The sequence below is a fragment of the Bubalus bubalis genome, chromosome 8, assembly GCF_019923935.1.
Source record: "Bubalus bubalis isolate 160015118507 breed Murrah chromosome 8, NDDB_SH_1, whole genome shotgun sequence".
Lineage (NCBI taxonomy): Eukaryota > Metazoa > Chordata > Mammalia > Artiodactyla > Bovidae > Bubalus > Bubalus bubalis.
The window spans coordinates 82167227-82189865 of record NC_059164.1 but is presented as its reverse complement, the minus strand read 5'-3'; the positions used below and the strand labels follow the sequence as shown (position 1 = coordinate 82189865).

The following is a 22639-nucleotide window of genomic DNA, read 5'->3' as shown; positions in this document are numbered from 1 at the left end:
CAAAGAATGCTGGGTGTCACAGTATCACCATACAAATATCCCAAACCAATGAGTCTGGTGACTTTGAAAGAGAAGTCACCAGATGGCTACCTTCCTTTATCTGTGGCTCCTCTTGGAACCAATGCCCCAAAGAAAGACCATAATCACTCAGACATAGAAATGTGGTATTGACCATTATTACAACCATGCTGAATTTGATAGCTCAGTTGTCATGCTGTGTCTTATCTTGATTAGATTTTATGAAATTAAAATACACACAGACAAAAATGGACTTTTTATGTATTTTTATATTTTATGCCTATGATGAAAATTTAAGTTCAGAGTTCAAGCAACAAAGCTGGAGGCTCCAGGGTGTGGGGCAGAGAGGGGCAGGGTCATGGCCTGGGTGGCTGCGCTGAGGGAGGAGACGGGGAGCTGCCTGCTGTGTGTGCTCAGGAGGCCTGTGGATTCGGGGGTGGGAGGAGCTGCTGAGGTTGTGGGGACAGTGGTGGGAGAGGCTCCCCGGACCAGCCCTGGGCCCTGCCCCGAGTAATGGCAGAATTCCTTGTTACAGAGTCAAACTCTCTGTTTGCCCAGTGGCTTGAAAAATTGTTACCTAAAAACGACATAATAGATAAATACACCTATGAACTGAGACAGTCCAAACCCAGCAAGAAAGTAGAGAATTTTAGGGATAGATGATGAAGGAAAATTGACCCTTTTGTGGTCCCCTCTGTCATGAGCTCTTTCCATCACAGCAGATGCCTCTTCTAAACACACAGAGAAGGTGATGATGATGATGATGATGACATCATAGATGTCATCATTTTGATGATGACGAAATAGACCACACTCTTGAGGATGAGGAGGAAGTAGGTGTAATAGGCAGAGGTGTTCATGAGCTGTAGTTGCAGGGTAGCTAGGAGAAGTCATTTTGGTTAGTTTCAAGTGTTCTTTTGAGAGAATAGGATATATTAATGGAAGCAGTGGTCACAGCTATTTATTTCTAGTAACCTAGTGACACCTCTGCACCATCAAACCCCAAAGAAAACAAGTACAACCACCACGAACACTGTCACACCAGTACAACGCAGAACCCACTGGACAGTTCAAGTCAATCAACAGCCTCAGCTGAATTCACTAGATCCTCCCAAAATATTAAAAAGCAAGGTTATGTTTTTAATGAATGAGTCCAATAGAAAAAAGTATTTTTGATAAATAACATTTAGCCTGTTTTTGCCCCTACCACATCTCTGAGTAATAATAATAGGTAATGATCATTAACCACTAATCACATGTCAAACACCTATTCTGTGAGCTTTGTATGTAAAATTCTACTCTTATATAAGTTTTAAAATAAATGATGAGATTATTAGTTTCAATCCCATCTTACCAGTAAACTGAACACAGAAATAATTTGCCCGATGCCTTACATTTAAAAAGTACCAGAAACCACATTTCAATTGCAGCAACATGACTTTGAAGAACGCAGTCTTAGCTGCTCTGTAATCCTGCATCTCCATGTGCAATAAATACTCGAGACATCAAAGTATAAATATGAAGTTAAATTGCTGATTTGGCATCTGAGCCATTATATACTGTGCATCAGTGAGATTCCTAAGAAGAATACAAGCCATGGAAATCAGGTGGGGTTCACAGTCGTGTGGGCAGGGGCTTTTAGTAAAGAGGATACTGTAAATAATGGATCGAAGTCTTGATCCCAGGTTCCTGAAACTTCAGGAGCTCAAGCCTCCTCACCTGTTTTCCTTCGATCTCTAACATCACAGCTGTCACGTTATAAGAAAATTGCCCTTACTCTCCTCTGAAGTTTTGCAAGAAATATATGATGTCAAAAACTAACAACAATGATGATGGACCTGACTTGTCTACTCAATTAACTATAAAGCTGAGTTTCTTCCTGTGGAAATTTTCCTTTTCCACACTTTATTTCAATAGAGTCAGAACTCCAGAATCACTAGCATTTGGTATGGAAAGGATCTCAGAAGGTGACATGCTCTTAACTCACTGTCCTTGGTTAGGTCAGATGTTAGATGAATTCCGGGTCCCCTGATACTGGGAATGGGGGAGGGGTCAGCAGGACCAGAGCCAGAGCATCTAAATTCACTAAGAACCTTCATGTAGGGAGAAAGGGCCACCAACTAGTTCTGATTCTGTGCTAGCTAAATGGATTCCTTGTGGAAGACTTTCCACATATGTGATCTTATCTCTCTAATAACTGAGTTGGTGTGATTGTTCCCTATTGTTGTTCAGTCGCTAAGTCATGACCGACTCTTTGCAGCGCCATGGACTGCAGCATGCCAGGCTTCCCTGTCCCTCACTGTTTCTTGGAGTTTGCTCAAACTCATGTCATTGAGTTGGTGCTATCCAACCATCTCTTCCTCCATCACCCCCTTCTCCTCCTGCCCTCAATCTTTTCCAGCATCAGGGACTTTTCCAATGAGTTGACTATCCCAAAATGACAGAGTAGAAGGATGTACACTTTTCTCCTGAAATAACACTAAAATCACAACTAGCTGCTGAACAACCACAGACAGGAGGATGTTAGAATGCACAAAAAATATACCCCAGGTTCCAAGGACAAAGGAGACGCTGCAACGAGATGGTAGGAGGGGTGCAATCACGTTAAAATCAAATCCCATACCCCCTGGGTAGGTGACCCACAAACTGGAGAACAATACCATCAAAGAAGTTCTCACACTGTTGCGAAGGTTCTAGGCCCCACATCAGTCTTCCCAATCTGGGGATCTGACAAAGGGATTGAGAATCTCCAAGGAATCTGTTCCCTAATAGCAAAAGAGGAACATATTGCTCAGAAAACATAAGGAATTTACCCATTTTTCATATAGCTAATAAAGAAAAGAACTGGTGTTTAAATTTCAGTCTGTGATACTGAGAAGCCCATGCACTCACACCCTTGCCCACAGGCCATACTGTCTCAGGGCCTGGGCTTTGGGATTCTTGCTCTATATCTATATCATAAAGGAGGAATAGAGAATCAAGTAAGTGTATAAACCATTTATTCATATGGCCTGGGTTGAATCCCCAGATCTAGCTGTGTGGCTTCGTTCAAGGGACTTAATTTTAATAGCTTGCTCCCTTCAATAAAGTGGGTGCAGGGGAAATATTATACCACCTCCTGGGAGTTTAATGAGGATTAAGCAGAAAATACATGCATGCAAGAGACAGCACAACACCTTGTGCATAAGAAGCTTTCAGTTAGTGTCAGATTTCATGTGTTAGCTACTAGCATTGAATACAGATGAAAAATATCTAGAAGCAAAGAGAAATCAGGTTTCCCTGGTCATTAGAAGCAAAGTCACACTCTTCTTAGATACACTCATAATTTAAAAGTAGACATTTAATTTCCAAACCCATGGGGTTTCAAAAGTATCTTGGATATTAATCTTTCATTTTGATATTAATTTCTCATTTAAATGCTTTCTTCTCTGGTGGCTCAGACGGTGAAAGTCTACCTGCAATGCAGGAGACCCGGGTTCGATCCCTGGGTCAGGAAGATCCCCTGGAGAAGGAAATGGCAACCCACTCCAGTATTCTTGCCTAGAAAATTCTATGGATGGAGGAGCTTGGTGGGCTACAGTCCATGGGGTCACAAAGAGTCGGACACGACTGAGTGACTTCACTTTATTTCTTTCTTTCAACTTTCTCTACAATCACCTTCTGTGTTTTTTCATTCTTTCAACTTTATTGAGGCTTTGGATGGCTTAATCAAAGATCTCTCTTGGTAAACATCATGTTGCCCTTGAAAATGAGGCTTCCCAAGTGGTGCTAGTGGTAAAGAATCCATCTGCCAATGCAGGAGACAAAAGAGACACGATTCAATCACTGGGTCAGGAAAATACCCTGGCAAAGGGCATGGCAACCCACTCCAGTGTTCTTGCCTGGAAAAGCCCATGGACAAAGGAAGCTGGTGAGTCCATAGGGTCACAAAGAGTTGAACACAACTTAGCTTGCACTAGAAAATATGTAGGCTGTTTTCAAATATCTTTTGATATTGATTTATAACATAATTCCACAGTGATAAGAGAACAGGCTGTATGATTTCAGTACAAAACTATGAAATTTTTGCACCTTGCTTTATGTCCCCAGACTTGTTGCAGTGTCTCCTGGTTTATAGTCTATGGGAACTTAAATAGAATTTGTATCCTGCTGCTGTTTGAAAATTATATAAATCTTAATTATGTTGAGTTGGTTCATAGTGATTTTTCATATCTACTATATCGTCCTACTTTTCTATATATTCATTCTATTAATTTTTCAGAGTTTGGTATTGAAATTCCAACTAAAATCTTAATTTATCTACTTAAAAAATAACTGTAATATATAGTGGAACTATATGTAAGTTTGTTCTGTATTTTCCAAGTCTCCTGTTAATGTATTATTGTACTTTCATAATTTAAAAAATAAAAAAGAAAGAGAAAAACATTTTAAATAATTTTAAAAAAGAAACAAAGCCACACTAATGAATGAAGCCCATTGTTTAGATAATTCAGGGCCTATCACTATACCCTCTAATTTACAGTCCACTCATACCAAAACCAGCATTTACCATATTAAGATGGGTCCTAGGAAATGATTGGAGAAGGCAATGGCACCCCACTCCAATACTCTTGCCTGGAAAATCCCGTGGATGGAGGAGCCTGGTAGGCTGCAGTCCATGGGGTCGCTAAGAGTTGGACACGAATGGCAACCCACTCCAGTGTTTTTGCCTGGAGAATCCCAGGGACGGAGGAGCCTGGTCTACGGGGTCACACAGAGTCGGACACGACTGAGGTGACTTAGCAGCAGGAAATGATAGTATGTTGAATTAAAATATCACCCAGTCTATTTCTGCAAATCCAGTCTGATTTTTCTACCTTAAACCAAGAAAGTTCAAAACTTAAGTTTATCCTGAGGAAAAAAATGTGCTGTAGCCTGACATAAAGGCAAACATAGACAAAACGTACTGTTTTCATTGTTCAGACGTGCTTTTGTAGAGTGAACATCAGTGACTTCTGGAAGAAAGGAGACCAAGTATTAGTTTATTGTTCATACCTAGTTTTTGACACTGTGATATGAATGTATGTGTGTGTGTCTATATACACACTCATAATCTACATATTTTATCATGTATAATCTATGTATTTAAATATATATATATATATATAAAAAATATATACTTTGCCAATAAAGAGTCAGGAGAGATACTGATTAAAAATATCAGCCCCACAAATCCACTATAGTCTTTCCCACTATAGACCAGGGAAGTTAAAAAGATAATTTGATTAGGAGAGGGAAAAACTAGAGGATGAAATGAATGCATATATATTCAAAAATTTACCATTTTCCTGTGTTGGACAGCTTTTGTAGAATAAATATCAGTGCCTTCTAACAGAAATGAATCAAATATTATCAGTCAACCTTGCCTATTATTTTAGAGTCTGTCCATATGTCTGTACATACACATGTGTGTTTGTGTGCATATATCTGTACATATGTATGTATATTCTCCTGACAGAGAGACAAAAGAGGAGTCATTAAAAGTTTGACAATGATGAACCCCACAATTGCAGATAATTGGTCTTTTTTACTTTGCTCAGTTGCTCAGTCCTGTCTGACTCTTTGAGGCCCCATGGACTGTAGCCCGCCAGGCTCCTCTGTCCATGGAATTTTTCAGGCAAGAATACTGGGGTGGGTTGCCTTTTAAGCCATGAAAACTTCAAAAGGAAAAATAATCAGAAGGGAAAAATGACTGAAGCCTGACTTACAGGCAAACATATATAAAAACATATCCCTTTCATCCATCAAACCGCCATTTGGAAGTTCAGTAGTAATGACAATTGAAGTGACAACTACAAGAAATGAGAACAGTTATTAATAAACTCTTCATGCCTGTTATTTGACAGTGTGCACATGGGTTTATACATGTGTTATTGTAACACACACATATAAGTATATACTCTGCTGACAAAGAAACATTCATTAAAAATAGGAGCCCCATAATCCAAGAATAGTTGGTCTGATTCTGTGCAATTCAGTAGGTCAATTCAGCATCAAAATGAACTCATCTGATCCCAGAAACTAAAGTGGAATCTCATGTTTGAAGGGGTCTGGCTCAAGCAAATTTCCAATCCGGGAAAAATAAACAACCAGCCACACCTTTCCATATCACTCATATTCCCATTATCAGCTACTCTTGCACAAGATTCTACAGATGTGGTGTGGGTGGGAATAAAGAAAACAATATTGAGAGTCTAACAGTCATTGAGTGATTATTACTGTGCCAGGCACTAATTTAAATACTTCACATGTAATATCTTGTCCCAGTGACACTGGAGTGAACTGTGTTTTGGAAGATTTCATGATATGAAACAGGAATAAGAATTAGAGGGTAACTTGCCGCGAGTCATACCAGAGATGGCAGAGCCAGAGTTCCAAGGATCACCGTGGGGCATTAAATGAGAAAAAACATATGGAAGGTACTTTGTAACAATTAGAAAGGAAATGGCAACCCACTCCAGAACTCTTGCCTGGAAAATCCCATGGATGGAGAAGCCTGTTGGCTACAGTCTATAGTAGGCTACAGTCTATAGGGCCTCAAAGAGTCAGACACGACTGAGCAACTTCACTTCACTTTGTAAAAATAATCCATAGAAATGCAAAAAATTAATCTATAGAGAGAAAACAGAATTCCACCATTGTGGACACTAAAACCATCTTCTCTTCTATATATATCAAGTATTCTTAGCAATGACAGTTTTATTATGGGGGCTTGGCATTTCAGTGGAATTTTTTAAAAGACAGAAAAATAGGTCAAATCACATTTATAATCCCCTGACTATAGAAAACCTGAGGCAAGAATTGTATTTATTTGCAATTTTTAAAAAGGCATCAATTCAGTTCAGTTCAGTTGCTCAGTCATGTCCGACTCTTTGCGACCCCATGAATTGCAGCATGCCAGGCCTCCCTGTCCATCACCAACTCCCAGAGTTCACCCAAACCCACATCCATCGAGTCAGTGATGCCATCCAGCCATTTCATCCTCTGTCGTCCCTTTCTCCTCCTGACCCCAATCCCTCCCACCATCAGAGTCTTTTCCAATGAGTCAATTCTTCGCATGAGGTGGCCAAAGTACTGGAGTTTCAGCTTCAGCATCATTGCCTCCAAAGAACACCCAGGACTGATCTCCTTTAGAATGGACTGGTTGGATTTCCTTGCAGTCCATGGGATTCTCAAGAGTCTTCTCCAACACCACAGTTCAAAAGCATCAATTCTTCGTCATTCAGCTTTCTTCACAGTCCAATTCTCACATCCAAACATGACCACTAGAAAAACCATAGCCTTGACTAGACGGACCTTTGTTGGCAAAGTAATGTCTGAGCTTTTGAATATGCTATCTAGGTTGGTCATAACTTTCCTTCCAAGGAGTAGTTCAGTTCAGTTCAGTTCAGTCCTTCAGTCAAGTCCGACTCTTTGCGACCCCATGAATCGCAGCACGCCAGGCCTCCCTGTCTATTACCAACTCCCGGAGTTCACTCAGACTCACGTCCATTGAGTCAGTGATGCCATCCAACCATCTCATCCTTTGTCGTCTCCTTCTCCTCCTGCCCACAATCCCTCCCAGCATCACAGTCTTTTCCAATGAGTCAACTCTTCGCATGAGGTGGCCAAAGTACTGGAGTTTCAGCTTTAGCATCATTTCTTCCAAAGAAATCTCAGGGCTGATCTCCTTCAGAATGGACTGGTTGGATCTCCTTGCAGTCCAAGGGACTCTCAAGAGTCTTCTCCAACACCACTGTTCAAAAGCATCAATTCTTCGGCACTCAGCTTTCTTCACAGTCCAACTCTCACATCCATACATGACCACTGGAAAAACCATAGCCTTGACTAGATGGACCTTTGGTGGCAAAGTAATGTCTCTGCTTTTGAATATGCTATCTAGGTTGGTCATAACTTTCCTTCCAAGGAGTAAGCGTCTTTTAATTTCATGGCTGCAGTCACCATCTGCAGTGATTTTTGTTTCCACTGTTTCCCCATCTATTTCCCATGAAGTGATGGGACCAGATGCCATGATCTTTGTTTTCTGAACGTTGAGCTTTAGGCCCACTTTTTCACTCTCCACTTTCACTTTCATCAAGAGGCTTTTGAGTTCCGCTTCACTTTCTGCCCTAAGGGTGGTGTCCAAGGGGTAAGCGTCTTTTAATTTCATGGCTGCAATCACCATCTGCAGTAGTTTTAAAGGCATACATATGAGTAAAACATTTTTTGTATAGATAATGGTTTGTTGGATAGAGGAAAGCAGAGTCACAATAGTCAACTGGGTTCCTCCTTAGAAATTTGCTGCAGAATGAAGTTAACAGAAATACCCTTATTAACTTTGATGCCATGAGTAGCCTGTGGGAAACGTTTGTCTGATCAATTAAATGCTAAGTGTAACACATTATAACCCAAACCTTCTCTCCTTTATGATAACATCGCCATGAAAGTTACTTGAATTCTTATTTTTTTCTGATCACTAGAAAACTTAGAATCTAAGGACAATTAAGTCCATAGTTATATTAAACCCGCACTTTGTCTGTTTGCTTCCTCTTTATTTCTTAGCCACGGAAATAAAGATTCAGGGCTATTTTGTAATCTTAAAGAGTCTTATAAAAGGTACAAAAAAACCACAATGAATATATGAATAAATACACCTGTGTTGTTTTTGAAAGCAAGCATTTCCACTGTCATTACTTCACTTACTCTTCATTGCAGTCCCAGAACAAAATGTTCAAAGCAAGTGGTTCAACCTAATTTGATCACTGGACAAACTAAGGATCAGAGAAACTTACTTCAAAAATATGGATGGCTCAGTGCAAAAGTCTCTGTACATTTTATTATATTTTGGGCATGCTTCCCACTGTTTAAAAAGGGTTTTTAACCAAAGAGAAAAAAGTTCAAACTGACCTTTGGGCAGTTGTGTTCATACTCAGGACTTTAACTGATTCAGAACTTTTGAGTGAGTACAGAAAAGCCATATACTCATTACTGTAGGGCATCCTCCTAGAAGAGTAATTCACCCCAGTGTGTTCATCCAGAAATCCCTCCAGGCCCAGCATGTGCTAGGGCTACACTGAGAGTTGTGGGAGGAATTTTCCATTAGCAAGAAATACATTCATTATATAGAATGTAAGTCTCTACACTTTAGCCTCACCCTATTTTTGTCTACAAAATTTTACCTTATGGTGGTATATAAAACACAAATCTTGAAAACATAAGACCATGGACCATGACAAAAGTACAGTAGTTGAGTTATTCCACTTTCTATTGAGCTGCAATCTGACTCTCTCATACAAACACCATTTTGTCAATAATACGCATTTATGGATCTTAGTTTGAGTAAGCAAGATTGAAATGAGGTGACTTTGCTTGATAAGCAGAATATTCATAAAAGACACAATTATTCTTCCTTCCTGATCATGTAAGATCAACAACAGTGGCATTTGTCTTTGTATGCTCATGCTGGCATGCTGCAGTCCATGGGGTCGCAAAGAGTCAGACACGACTGAGAGACTGAACAAGTAAGTATGCTATGAACTCTATAGGTGCTTCCTATATTGTAAAACAATATACATTGTTTTCTTTAAACCATATAACAATCCTAAAAGGCATCATTATAAACTTAATGTTTTGGATGATGAAATCAAGATGGGTAATATTTAAGCACATTTATCTCTTTCTTTATTGGCAAGTTTGTGATGGACAGGGAGGCCTGGCGTGCTGCAATTCATGGGGTAGCAAAGAGTCGGACACAACTGAGCGACTGAACTGAACTGATCTCTTTCTTAAGCTTCAAACCCTACACTTTTTCCATTCTGTAAGGAAATAGCTCAACATTTAAAAAAAGATTTATATTTGTTTGTCATTAATGCTTTACAGAAAATATGGGGTTTTACCTTTGAAAAAAATGTTCTGGAAGGCTGCCTTGGGTATATACACATACCTTCATTAACTGAAGGAAAAAAGATCTCCTGATATTTTCATCTTTTATTTTTCTCGTGTTTGATGATACATATGTGTTTCTTCTCCATGGATTTTTCAGTCAGGGTCAACCAGCTGAACTTCAGGTATGTGTCAGTGGTCTTCGTGGTGTTTCCCTGTTGGGATAGCAGAGCTCTGTTGCCATTTTTTTCTCTCCAATAAACTTTAATAACATGAGGGAAAAATTCTCCAGAAGACAAAGGTATGTTCCAGCACTATCGTGGTTGATTTCAGTAATTGAAGGAAGAAACATAGTGGGCTTGGTGGACATGTCTACATCAAGGTCTCTATCTGTAGGGGAAAATAAAGTAGTCATTAGAAAGAGTTGCTAGATAAATACAAGCGTGGTGTGGATTGAAACAATCCAGCAAGAGGTAAAAGGAAGAAAAGTTGCCATTGAATTACAGGCTGGCTGTTCATCTGCAGTAGATGGTTAGTGGTCACTGCTGCTCTTATTTTCAATGGGAAGAGAAATTCAAGCCATCATGTAACTTGAAAAAAGTCCCAGCTATTGAGTAACAGAGGATAGATTACACGTTGGCCTTCATTCTTTCTCCACATGTTAAAGTGAGGTGTGACTTTTAAGTGCCCCATATCAAGGCTTCCAACATTCATGAACACATTTTTAAACAATCTCTTTTATTAGGAGAATCGGCATATATACACTACCAAGTGTAATATAGATAACTCGTGAGAAGCTGCTATTTGACACAGCGAGTCCAGTTTGGCACTCTATGATTACCTAGAAGGGGGGTGAGGAGAGGGGAGGGAGGCTCAAGAGGGAGGTGATATGTGTATAATTATGGCAGAAACCAACATAACATTGTAAAGAAATTTTCCACCAATTATAAAATAAATTTTAAAAACTAGAAAAAAATATATTTAAAAAATCTCTTTTGGTCTATCATCGGGGAGCCTATTTCAGGGAGGATAGGTGGTATGGTCCTGGAGAAGAAAATGGCAACCTACTCCAGTATTCTTGCCGGGAAAATTCCATGGACAAAGGAGCCTCATAGGCTGCAGTCCATGGGGTCGCAGTCGGACACAATTGAGCAACTTCACTTTCACTTTGACTTTCAGGTGGTATGGTGGGAATGAGTATACAAAAGGAGACCAGGTACCTATGATGATCTCTCTACAGGACATACAAAAACATACATTTAAATCTCATTTTTCTCACCAAATGGGATAAAGCATGCTAAAGAGAGACAAGTAACTCAAATTCAATTTTTTGTGGGTGAGTGGACAGTCATGTCTCATCACCAATACCTTACCTGCCTGACCCTCTCTGCAGGGTCACCAAATGAATGACATTAAATTTTATGATGCTTGTACTATTGATGCACCAAAGGCATGAACTGGCTTTATTTCAAGACTATTTCTTCCATTTTATAAAATAGATGTTGAAGTCAATGATCCCCTTTTTCTTCATTTTCCTTCCAAAGACTCGAGCATCGAGGTCCCTTTCTAATTTTATGGTAGGAAAAACATAACTTACTGTAAAATTTGGTGTGCTCCCTTATCACACGAAAGTTAATTATAACTGTTATTCCACTACATTTTTCATCTTTTAAATTTTTTGCTTACTTTTTTTTAATAGAGATAGAAGAGATTGAAATCTTATCCTGTGCTTCCTGCTAGGTCATCACAGGCCTCTTTCCTTCTACTTCCCTGAGTGACTTTGATCTTCTAGTCTTATTTTTTGCCATGGTCTGTACCTATGTATTTTATCTTATGTCTTCTCAAATAGATTTTGGAAACTAGCATTTTAAATTTTAAACTAGCATTTAAACTAGCATTTTAAATAATAGTCTGTGCATTATAGCTTGTTTCCTTTTCTGCCCTGGAGGTTGATAATTTAGTAAGTTCTAACTCCAATATGGCAGGAGGAATCAGATAATACATTTGCAAATCTTAATTCTTTGATAAAGATACAAAATATACAGAATTTTTAAAAATTGTGCCTGTTTTAAAATCGTGTCCATATCGTTTCAATACTTACAGAAATGTAGAGAGAAATTGGCCGGGCTACCATGACACAGAGGTGACTCCCAGCAAATAACATACAGTATGAATGTGTCAGGAACTGAAGAACCGTCCCTTCTCTGCCTGGGCTGCTTAGCTTACGTCTGTTTCCGTCTTACATCAATTGGGAGTAGGGTTTCACCTTTTCTCACCATTTTGCCTGAATGTTTTAAATCTCCTTTCAAAAACTTTCATGTATAAAGTCAATTCTTTGCCGAGAGTGTGATGCAGAGTTAATATGTCTCTACTTATCAATGAGGAATATTTATAGGAATAATATACTTGAGCATTTAATAAATGTATGTTCAATATGTTTTACAGGTATTTTTGTGATTTGTATGTGTTGAGGTGTAAGTATATAAAATGATTCTAAAGAAGCTTCATTCCAGAATCGATCCTCATTTAGGAGACCACATGAGTTGTTATGGACATTTTTTGCAGTATAATTATTTTACAACATTGTGTTAGTTTTTGCTGTGCAACACAGTAGCTGTGTGCCTGCTTGCTAAGTTGCTTCAGTCATGTCGGACTCTTTGCGACCCTATGGACAGTAGCCTGCCAGGCTCCTCTATTCATGGGTTTCTCCAGGCAAGAATACTGGAGAGGGTTGCCATGCCCTCCTCCCGGGGATCTTCCCAACCCAGGAATCAAAACCACCTTCCTACATTGGCAGGCAGGTTCTTTACACGAGGACCACCTGGGAAGCCCCATGTATAAATTTATCCTCTTCTTGAACCTCCCTCCCATCCCTCCATCCCACACACCTGTGTCATCACAAAGCTCCAGGCTGAGCAACCTGTGTTATACAGCAGCTTTCCACTAGCCATCTATTAATGGCACCCCACTCCAGTACTCTTGCCTGGAAAATCCCATGGACAGAGGAGCCTGGTGGGCTGTAGTCCATGGGGTCGCGAAGAGTTGGACACGACTGAGCGACTTCACTTTCACTTTTCACTTTCCTGCATTGGAGAAGGAAATGGCAACCCACTCCAACGTTCTTGCCTGGAGAATCCCAGGGACAGCGGAGCCTGGTGGGGTCGCACAGAGTCGGACACGACTGAAGCGACTTAGCAGCAGCAGCAGCAGTGAATATACGTCCATAGTACTCTTTCAATCCCCATGGGTAGTGGATATATGTCCAACCCTCCCCATCCCCATGGGTCCACAAGTTGGTGCTCTACATCTGTGTCTCTATTCACACCCTACAAATAGGTTCATCTGTACCACTTTTCTGGATTTCATATATATGCATTAATATACAATACTTGTTTTTCTCTTTTTGACGTATTTCACAGACTATAGGTAACAGACTTTGAATTCTGAATGATGAGCTTGTAAGCTATTCATTGCTGAAAGACTGCTCCTTTTGACTTGAAAATTGACTGATATTTTCTAGGGCATTAAATGAATATCATATTGTGCTCAAAAGAGGTTTTTATTGGGTTTGGTATTTTCTGCAGTATTTGGCTGGGTATTTTCTACCTCCATCATGATTGGAAGCAGCCATGGGATATGAAATTAAGTACAATGAACTTTAGTACAAATGCTCCATTTCTTTTAAAGCTTCAATATTTCTGACAAATATGATGCAAAACAGAAAGAAAATTCAATGCAATGGTGTCATTCTGTTGAGATACACTAAGAATCCTATTTTGAATATTTAATAAGTCTATATTCAATATGACTTCTATAAACTTTTTAAGGGGAAGAGAAGTCATTTTAGTGCCATGATTAGAAGCAGAAGCATTGTTTTCACACATGAGTAGTAAAACAACTTATGAGCTAATTGAAAAACAGTGGTTCCTACTGTTAGGAACAGTTAATACTCAGAACATAAAAATATGACTTAAATATTTCTCATATGACTTAATTGTTCAGACTATGCACTTTAGAATAGACAAGTCTCTATTGGATCCTAAACTTTGTAATGTAACCTGTCATATAATTTTAAGCAAGTACCAGAACTTCTCTAAATCTATTTCCTTACCAACAAAGTGGGAATAAGAAGATTACTGTTGAAGAAAGAGATAAGGCACTGAAACCCCCTATCATGGTGTCTGGCCCTCAGAAAATACTAGCTAATATTAAAATATTCAACAGGATGGTTTAGGAAGATTTCATCAAATGCTTTCATCCAACATAATAACTATTACACCAATTAGGAAGAGAAATAAGCTCGTCAATTCAAGAACTCCTGCCTCTGAGCTACACACCATAGAACATGGGTCCCAACCAAGCCAGAATCTAGAATGCATTCCTAGAGTAGAAGCTGTTTGAGCATTAGGACTTGTTCTATCTGTGTCTTGTTTACCCTTTTATCTCAGCATCCAGCACAGAAAATGTCCTCAATAAGTATTTGCTGAGACAATAAGTAAATGAGGATGCACAACCATGCAGACCCTTTTCATGGACTTTGGAGCTGAGATGGCTCATTGAGCTCACAAATTCCATGAAACTGGTCCATATCCAGGCAATGTAGCCAGATACGTGACTGCAGGAATTTCAACTGATCTCAGGCTCTCTCCAAGAAGTTAAGTGGAGTTTATCAATATCTATAGTCCCTGGAGAATCCCAGGGACAGGGGAGCCTGGTGGGCTGCCGTCTCAGGGGTCGCACAGAGTCGGACACGACTGAAGTGACTTAACAGCAGCAGCATAGTCATTTACTATATGAATTTTTATGCACAGACTTTAAGGATGAGATGAAAACCAATAATATAAAGATTAAAGATTATTGTGAGATAGGAGCACTGTGCTTTATTTCAAACTCTAGAGGACAAATAATTAAGAAAAGTGTTTCTCACTTAATATACTGTCTATAAGAAAAGGAATTGAACCAATAACTTTTACCAACATAATGATATAGTATATTAAAGGTGTAAGAATATTGAAACATAAATGAAACAATAAAGCATACATGGTCCTCAAAATGTTTTACTATCTAATTTTAGTCTATTGTGTGTGTGTGTGTGTGTGTGTGTTTTAAAAGGAGAATTTTAGTCTACATCCAAGCAGAGAATATATTAGTTGCAAAGTAATTTAGTTTCCCTACACAATGTCCAGTAGCTGCAGAATTGCTATTCTTATGTTGAGGCCAAGAATGTGACAGTCAGATAAAAGGAATATTAATTTTTAAAAATCTGCCAGTCTTTTATAACCAAAGTAAAAGTAGAAAAAAAGTTACTGACAAGGGGGAGCTACTATGAGCTCAATCACTTTTCCAAATATTTTCTTCATTCCTGGACTGTCACACTGATTAAAGCTCCTACAAAAATCTTAGCCTTCTCCTAAGCTTCAGGCCGTGACAGCAGTTTGTCCTGGCAATTTGATCTCGTGGATTGTTTTGGAAGTCCTTGAACATAGGTTAGGGTTAGGGTTACAGCATTTGATGTTTTACAAGTTTTCCTCACCTAAATGGACACAAATGTTTGTTTTCCTTGGAGGAGAAATCATTGAAAATACTGATAATAGATGAAGGAATTAAAAAGAGAAAAAGAAGAGTTTGGCACCAACTGGTTAGCCACCTACTTTTCTACATTTCCAGGAAAAAGATTCAAAGAATTAAAACTTTTTTTTTTAATTTCCAGATGTTCAACTCTGCTGAAACTGCTCAGAAAATGCATCAGATAAAGTCTCTTCTGTTCTCACAATGACCAGGGCCAGTCTGTTAGCAATTTGGGAATGTATTTCTGAAAGGAGGAATCTCTTCAGTAACTGAAAATGCAAATATACCATCACAAGTGTATTTGTGAAACGTGAGCAAAGTTCTCCATTAATCGGGCAACAAGATTCTTTATCATGCCAACACAAGGTGAGAAAACAAGTCCTGGGATAACTTATTTTTCCTAGGATAAAGAAAGAAATTTGCAGAATTCTTTCTCCTTTGAAATAATAAATTCTTTATTTAAACTAAAACTTGAAAGTAATATCCATTTCTCTGATATGTTGAAAGTAGTCTCTTGGAGCCTGTAGTGTAATCTTAAACCATTCATCCTCAATCATGGGAAAAAGAAGTTGCCAGAAGCAGCTGAGTGCTCCATTGAGCACAGATGAGCTGACCCTCTGCCAGGCCCCAGAGAGGACAGGCCCTGACTATTCCCATAGAATCCCATAGGTGGATCTCGCTAGATCCACCTGCTCCCATCTTTAGTCCAGGAGGCAGTCATTGCTTCTGCCCTGAGGATGAAAGTAAGATGAGGACACGGTGGGCAACTGCTCATTCACAGCAGCCCACATCGCTCAACATCATAGAAGAGGAAGAGAGACCTGAGTGGATATTTTGTTGAAAACATTTTTTTGGTAATTAAAAATTATTAGTGCTTTCAGTTGTCAAATACTCTTTGCACCTATGTAGATTTTTTTTTAATTTAAATTTGTTTATTTTAATTGGAGGCTAATTACTTTACAATATTGTATTGGTTTTGCCATACATCAGCATGAATCCTCCACGGGTGTACACGTGTTCCCCATCCTGAACCCCGCTCCCATCTAGATTTGAATGATACCTAGTTGGTACCTCTCTGATACCTTGTGATCTGTTTTTTCTTATTCTAACACCATGAATTGAATTGTCAGGAGCTTTAGGAGTTGTATACATTTCAAAATTTACAAAAGTTTTGAATAATAAAATGCAAAATATAAGTATGGAGTTATAAAATCATTTATTTAATCATTCATTAACTTTTAAGGAAATACAAGAACTATAAGAAGAAGAGTATTAGATTTTAGTAAAGGGCATTAAAATTAAACCTGAATAAATGAAGACATATCATAGTTGTAAAAGAAAAACTGAAAATCATAAAGATGCTAATCTTTCTAAATTCATGTATATGCTTATAATTCCAATCAGAATTAAGAAAACATTTTGTTTTTGTTCTATGTTACAAGCATTGGGGAGTAAGCTATTTAAGTTATATAAATATGAAATAATTAAAAAATTATTTTTTAAGAATAATAATGAATAGATATTTGGCATAGCAGAACTCATCTGCTATTGCAAATAATATGATAATGGTATAGGAATATTGAGACATAAATGAAACAGAAATCTTCTAGCCAATACTCCAAGTATATACTGAAATAAAACTACTATAAAAGCATGTTTAAATGTTGGAGAAATGATAGATTATTTTAAAACTAGATTTGAACCGTTGGTTATTTGTTGCAAAAACAAAAATAGCTTTCTATCAAACACCATAAGTTAGATTTATATTTTAAAGCATCTAGAGGTGTGAGCTAGAAAGAACAAGTGGAAACTAATTGGGTCCTTGGGTAGAGAAACTTGGAACAGAAAGATGAAAAGAGAACAGGAGACATACTTAATTTTTAAGAAAGAAGAATGTAGACAATCTTTCCTTTCCACAGCATTTCCAAATCGGTATTTTTTTTTTAAAGAATTCATTACGAGAAGATACTGAAGATTGTAGAGAGGAGAGTGACATGATCAACTCTGAGCTTTACGAAGATAAAGTGCAGGATGGTGAGTTGGTCAAGGGCGCAATCCCAGGGAAGCAGACATGTTTCAGAGATGGTCATCATAAGCCACTGAGGGCTGTCTGAGGACCCAGGTTACTGCAGTGACAGTGAGGTTGGTACAATAAATATTAACATGTTTGTCAGAATTTCTAAGGTATTCACATGGGGAAATTCAAATTATTAACAATGCTGAAAGTAAAAAGATGTTTTAATATCCCAATACACACTCTGTGAGGTGGAGCTTCATGGTCAAGGTTGTAGGGAGCCATCTTATCCAAGTCCTTCAGGAAGATTTCAATCACTTCACAGCAAACCAGGGTAAAGAGGGAGCTGGGTGCAAATATTCTATTTTTTTCTGTGCCAAGGAGATACAGGAAGTTTGAAACGTTGGGATGTTCTTCTCCAAAGACCTATTCTTTCAGTATAGAAAACGATTCCAGAAGCTGTTATACTGATCCCTCTTACTGGTTCAACCATGCCAAGTGTGACAAAAGTAGACCCTCTCATTTTCTTATTTAGTGAAGTGAAAGTTGCTTAGTTGTATCCGACTTTTTGTGACCCCCATGGACTGCAGTCCATGGGATTCTCCAGGCCAGCCTTTCCCTTTCTTTCCCTTCTTTGGCGGATCTTCCCAACCCAGGGATTTAACCCAAGTCTCCCACATTGCAGGCAGATTCTTTACCAGCTGATCCACCAGGGAAGCCCTTTCTTATTCAGCTACATATTAATTTAAATCTTCTAGCTCCACTAAGACTTCTGACACCTCCTTGGTGCTCAGCCCTTGCCGAATACTTTTGGCAGCAGAGAGGAAGCAGAGAGTAATGGGCCTATCTCAGCCAAGGCTGTGGTTTTGTCTTTCAACCATCTGGGCTCCAAGTGGCTCCTGGGAGGAAAGCTCATTGTGGAGGACTCTTGTCTGTCTCACTAATACTCTCTTTACTCAGGGCTGAGGCCACAGATAACATTGACAAGCACTAATGGTTATTAGTGTGTGACAGGCACAGGTCTAAGTTCTCTATATGTATTGACCCAATTATTCTTCCAGCAATCCTACAACGTGGGAACATTCATTACATCCTTTCAATTAATGGAGAGACTGAAGTTGAGAACATTGAACAAGGTTGCTATATGTCTTGTGTGGGTACCTACATATATTAGAAAAAAAGGGTGTCATAGGTGGAAAGGGACATGCTCCAACACAGTTTTTGAACTGAGCACAGTAAGTCAATTAACACTCTGTACAGCTGCTTCCGAAAATCCCTGATTCACTTTTGAATTTTTTCAATGTGGTGGCCACCTCCTCCATGAACTTGTCCTCTCCCAGCTCAGGCACAATGACCTCTTAGTCACACCATACACCCTAATGCTCAGGTTCTTATCACATTTCTAAGCAGCTCTCAGGCTGTTACCAGTGAGGTCAGGAGTGTGTCCAAAAGAATTTCAGTGAAGAATTCCAGAAAAGAAAGTGATCAAACCAACCTATCAATTCAGTGCCCATGACTGAGCTGGAAGTCCTCTGCTCTCTTTTCCTGCCACCTATGGAGAATATTTCTGTCCTTCCCAGCAGGGTGAAATGGAGCAGTGCAGCACCAAACATGATCATCAAGAGGCATGTCTTTGTGTTCCATCCTGATACTTTTCTTTGGCTCGATAGAGTTGTTATGCCTATTTTTTCTCATAAAAAATTCTTAGAACTCAGATGTCAGGAAAAATTTGTTGTATAAAATATTCTCTGCGGAGAGTTCTCTACATTACCCCCATACCCAAAATTTGAATTCAAAGCAGATCAAAAAAATAAATGTGCAGAACAGAACCTAAACAACATTGGAAAAATATAAATGACAGTAAGTTTATGCTTCAGGCTTTCTGAAGTTGCAAAATAGTTAAAATACATGGTCCCTGGCCCAGAGAAGCAAGTTCAAATTGGTTCCTTTACTATCCAATCCCTTCTTCTTTGCAGTCACAGAAGTGAGAAGGGCCTGAAACCTTGACTGGTGGTTGTGGGATTCTCATGGAGAAGTGTGGTGACCAGGGAGAGCAGCAGCATCCAGGGTGCAACAGAACAGGAGGGATTTGGGGTTGGGGATAAGCCCATAAGCAATATTCTAGAATGCTTTCCTGTGTCAGGCTGGGAATCAGCCCATTTCAGAGGGAGACATGCCACTTTATCTGTTACTGCTAGCACAGCAGTTCTTATAAATCAACTTGAATAAGAATCAGCTATGGAGCTTAAGAATCCTCCTGCAATGCGGGAGACTGGGTTGGATCCCTGGGTTGAGAAGATCCCCTGGAGAAGGGAAAGGCTACCCACTCCAGTATTCTGACCTGGAGCATTCCATGGACTGTATAGTCCATGGGGTCGCAAAGAGTCAGACATGACTGAGCACTTTACTTTCACGTGGAGCTTATTGAAGCTTCGTTTCCAGCTGTCAGTCAAGGATTTGTGTTCATGGTGTTGAATTCCACCCAGAACGTGCACTTTTACTCAAATCCAGATATTTCTGATGCAGGTGGTCCACGGACCACAGTTTAAGAAACACTGTCCTGATAGAAATGTGAAGGATCCAGTATAAAAGAGACATATACATATGAATCTGGCATTTCTGTACTTCAGTATTAATTTATGTTCTTAAACCTAACCCAATAAGAAAGCCTCACCCTTTTCTTAATTGAACTTTCAGTTGAAATAGATACCACTCATTGTCTGGTTGTTGACCCAAATAGTTTTTTCAAATGAATTATTAAGAAAAATATAATCTGATAAGTCTCATTCCAGTTTAGAATTTGGTCATATCAAAGTTGGAGACTGGGTGGAAAGACTCTCTGGCTTTGCTTGTTTAAAACAGAACAGTTCTGGCTGTGGGCTGAACAGAAGCTGTAAGTAGAATACAACGGTTAGCCCAACTACGGCAATCACTTTTTGCCTACACTTTCCCTGTGTCGGCCATGCCCTGGTTGGTGATGTAAGGAAAATATCAGTTTGTTCAAAATATAAGTCAGATACCAGCTTGAGGTTCAGAAAGTCCAAGTTTTCATTTATCTTTTCTCATTCTTCATAATCCTGAATAATGAAGGTGCTTCATTCCCTGTCATCTGCTTTGGATAATGATTAGATAAATGATTCAGTATAGCTAATCATTTCATTCTATTCTCCTAAATATCTCCAGGAACAGATTAATCCTAGGTGCCCTGTCTGTCCTAAAGAGAAGGTGAAATAGACTCCACTAGCTCCTGTTACTGCTGCTGCTGCTGCTAAGTCGCTTCAGTCGTGTCCGACTCTTAGCGACCCCATAGATGGCAGCCCACCGGGCTCCTCCGACCATGGATTTTCCAGGCAAGAGTACTGGAGTGTGGTGCCATTGCCTTCTCCGCCACTAGCTCCTAGGGGAGCTAAAAGAATATGTTGCCTGGCAGCTGCTTGCCTGAGGCCTAAAGGTGGGGATCTAGTTTTAGAAAAAATGTGGCTTCTGAGAGGAGGGGTGAGTAGTAATTGAATATAAATGTTGGGGAATGGGCATTGAACTCAGGATTTCTCTTCCTTCAGAGTAAAGAGAATTGGGGGCAGTAAGTGAGGCAAGGGCTGGTCTATACTGTATACCACGGCTGTGCTTGGCCATGACAAGCAAAATTTCCAGTGCAGTGTAAAGGAAGTCTAAACCAACGTGCTTCTCCCAGGCAGCACAGTAGTACATTCCAGAATCACTTTCTTGCAGGTTTAAGATTGCAAAAGTATAGCTCTTCTCTTTATAAACTTTGTACTTCCCTTCACTGACTCCTGATTCCAACACAACCTTTGAGTAGGAGATGTCATAGTAAAGAAGGCGTCGGGGAGCTGTGCCCTCCTGGTACTTGTACCAGTGGATATATTTGAGGGTTTGGGTAATAAGATCACAAATGATTTCAACAGACGACCCAGACCCAGTTGCCTTAGTGATTGACATCTTCTCCCCTTCCGTGTTGGAAGACACCTGCGTGACTGAAATTGGAAAAGCAACAAAAAATAATGAGGAAGAGGAAACATCATTTCTTAGTATGACCACCCTGCCCCGCAACACACATACACCATTGCCACAAAGCACAGAACAATCCCCCCAACATCCAGGCAACACACTTACCAGGAGCCAGGAAAACCAGAAGCAGCGCTGGGACCCGCATCATGCCTGGGACAGTGAGCTAGACTAGATTCCCAGTATAAGTGACAGGCAGGTCAGTCAGCGAATATCTCTCTTAAAGACCACCAGGCCGAGCCCAGAGTGGGTGGGGGCTGGTTGAGACCTGGGGAGGAGCCCCACCTCTCTGTACCAACGCCTTTCTGGAGGGCCCCCCTGTGGCAAGCTGAGAGCAGCCACCTCCCCCACAGGAGAAGAGAAGCCTGAGTACTGAGAGCTCAGAACTGCAAGCAGAGGGATCAGATGGAGGGGCAGGCAGAGAAATGTGGACAAGTTTGCCTGTGGCCTAGTGGAGTGAGCAGAGCTGAACTGGGCTAAGTTCCCATCAGTTCAGTGTTTCAGTGTTAGTATTGATGCCATGGTCTTGTCCAGTGATTAAACGAATTTATATTCTTTCCCTGAACTATCATTCTTTTTACACCTGTAAGCAAACTCTGAGGCAACAACTCGCAAGCCTAATAAGAATTGAATCTGCCTTATTATAAAAATTAAGATCAGTTACGTTGGCCTACATTTGACTCTCCTTAAAAGTAAATGGATGGGTGTTTGTGTGCATGTCTTATAAATCAATTTGATGGAGGATTTATGTTCATTCTCAAGTAAAAGGCTGCCTCATATAGAGTTTCCAGATTTCATTTTAAAAAAAGGAGCTTTGCAGTATTTTGAACAAACTGAAACTAAAAAAAAAAAAAACAGTTTTCATTTATTTGAAATTCAGGGAAATTAAAGCATCAATGAGGTATCACCTCATCCCTGTCAGAATGGCTATTATAAGCAAGGCTGGAAATAACAAGTGTTGAAGATGTGGAGAAAGAGAACCCTTGTGCACTGTTGGTGGGAATGTAAACTGGTGTAGTGCTATGGAAAACAGCATGGAGCTTCCTCCGTAAGTTAGAAGTGGAACTACCACCTGATCCAGCAATTCCACTTCTGAGTGTTTATCCGTGGAAAACA

At 39.6% G+C, this 22639-nt stretch overlaps 1 pseudogene; it reads right to left on the bottom strand.

The window, feature by feature from the left end:
- Positions 1-715: 715 nt before the first annotated feature.
- On the bottom strand, positions 716-21916 carry LOC123334613 (annotated as a pseudogene).
- Positions 21917-22639: the final 723 nt, after the last annotated feature.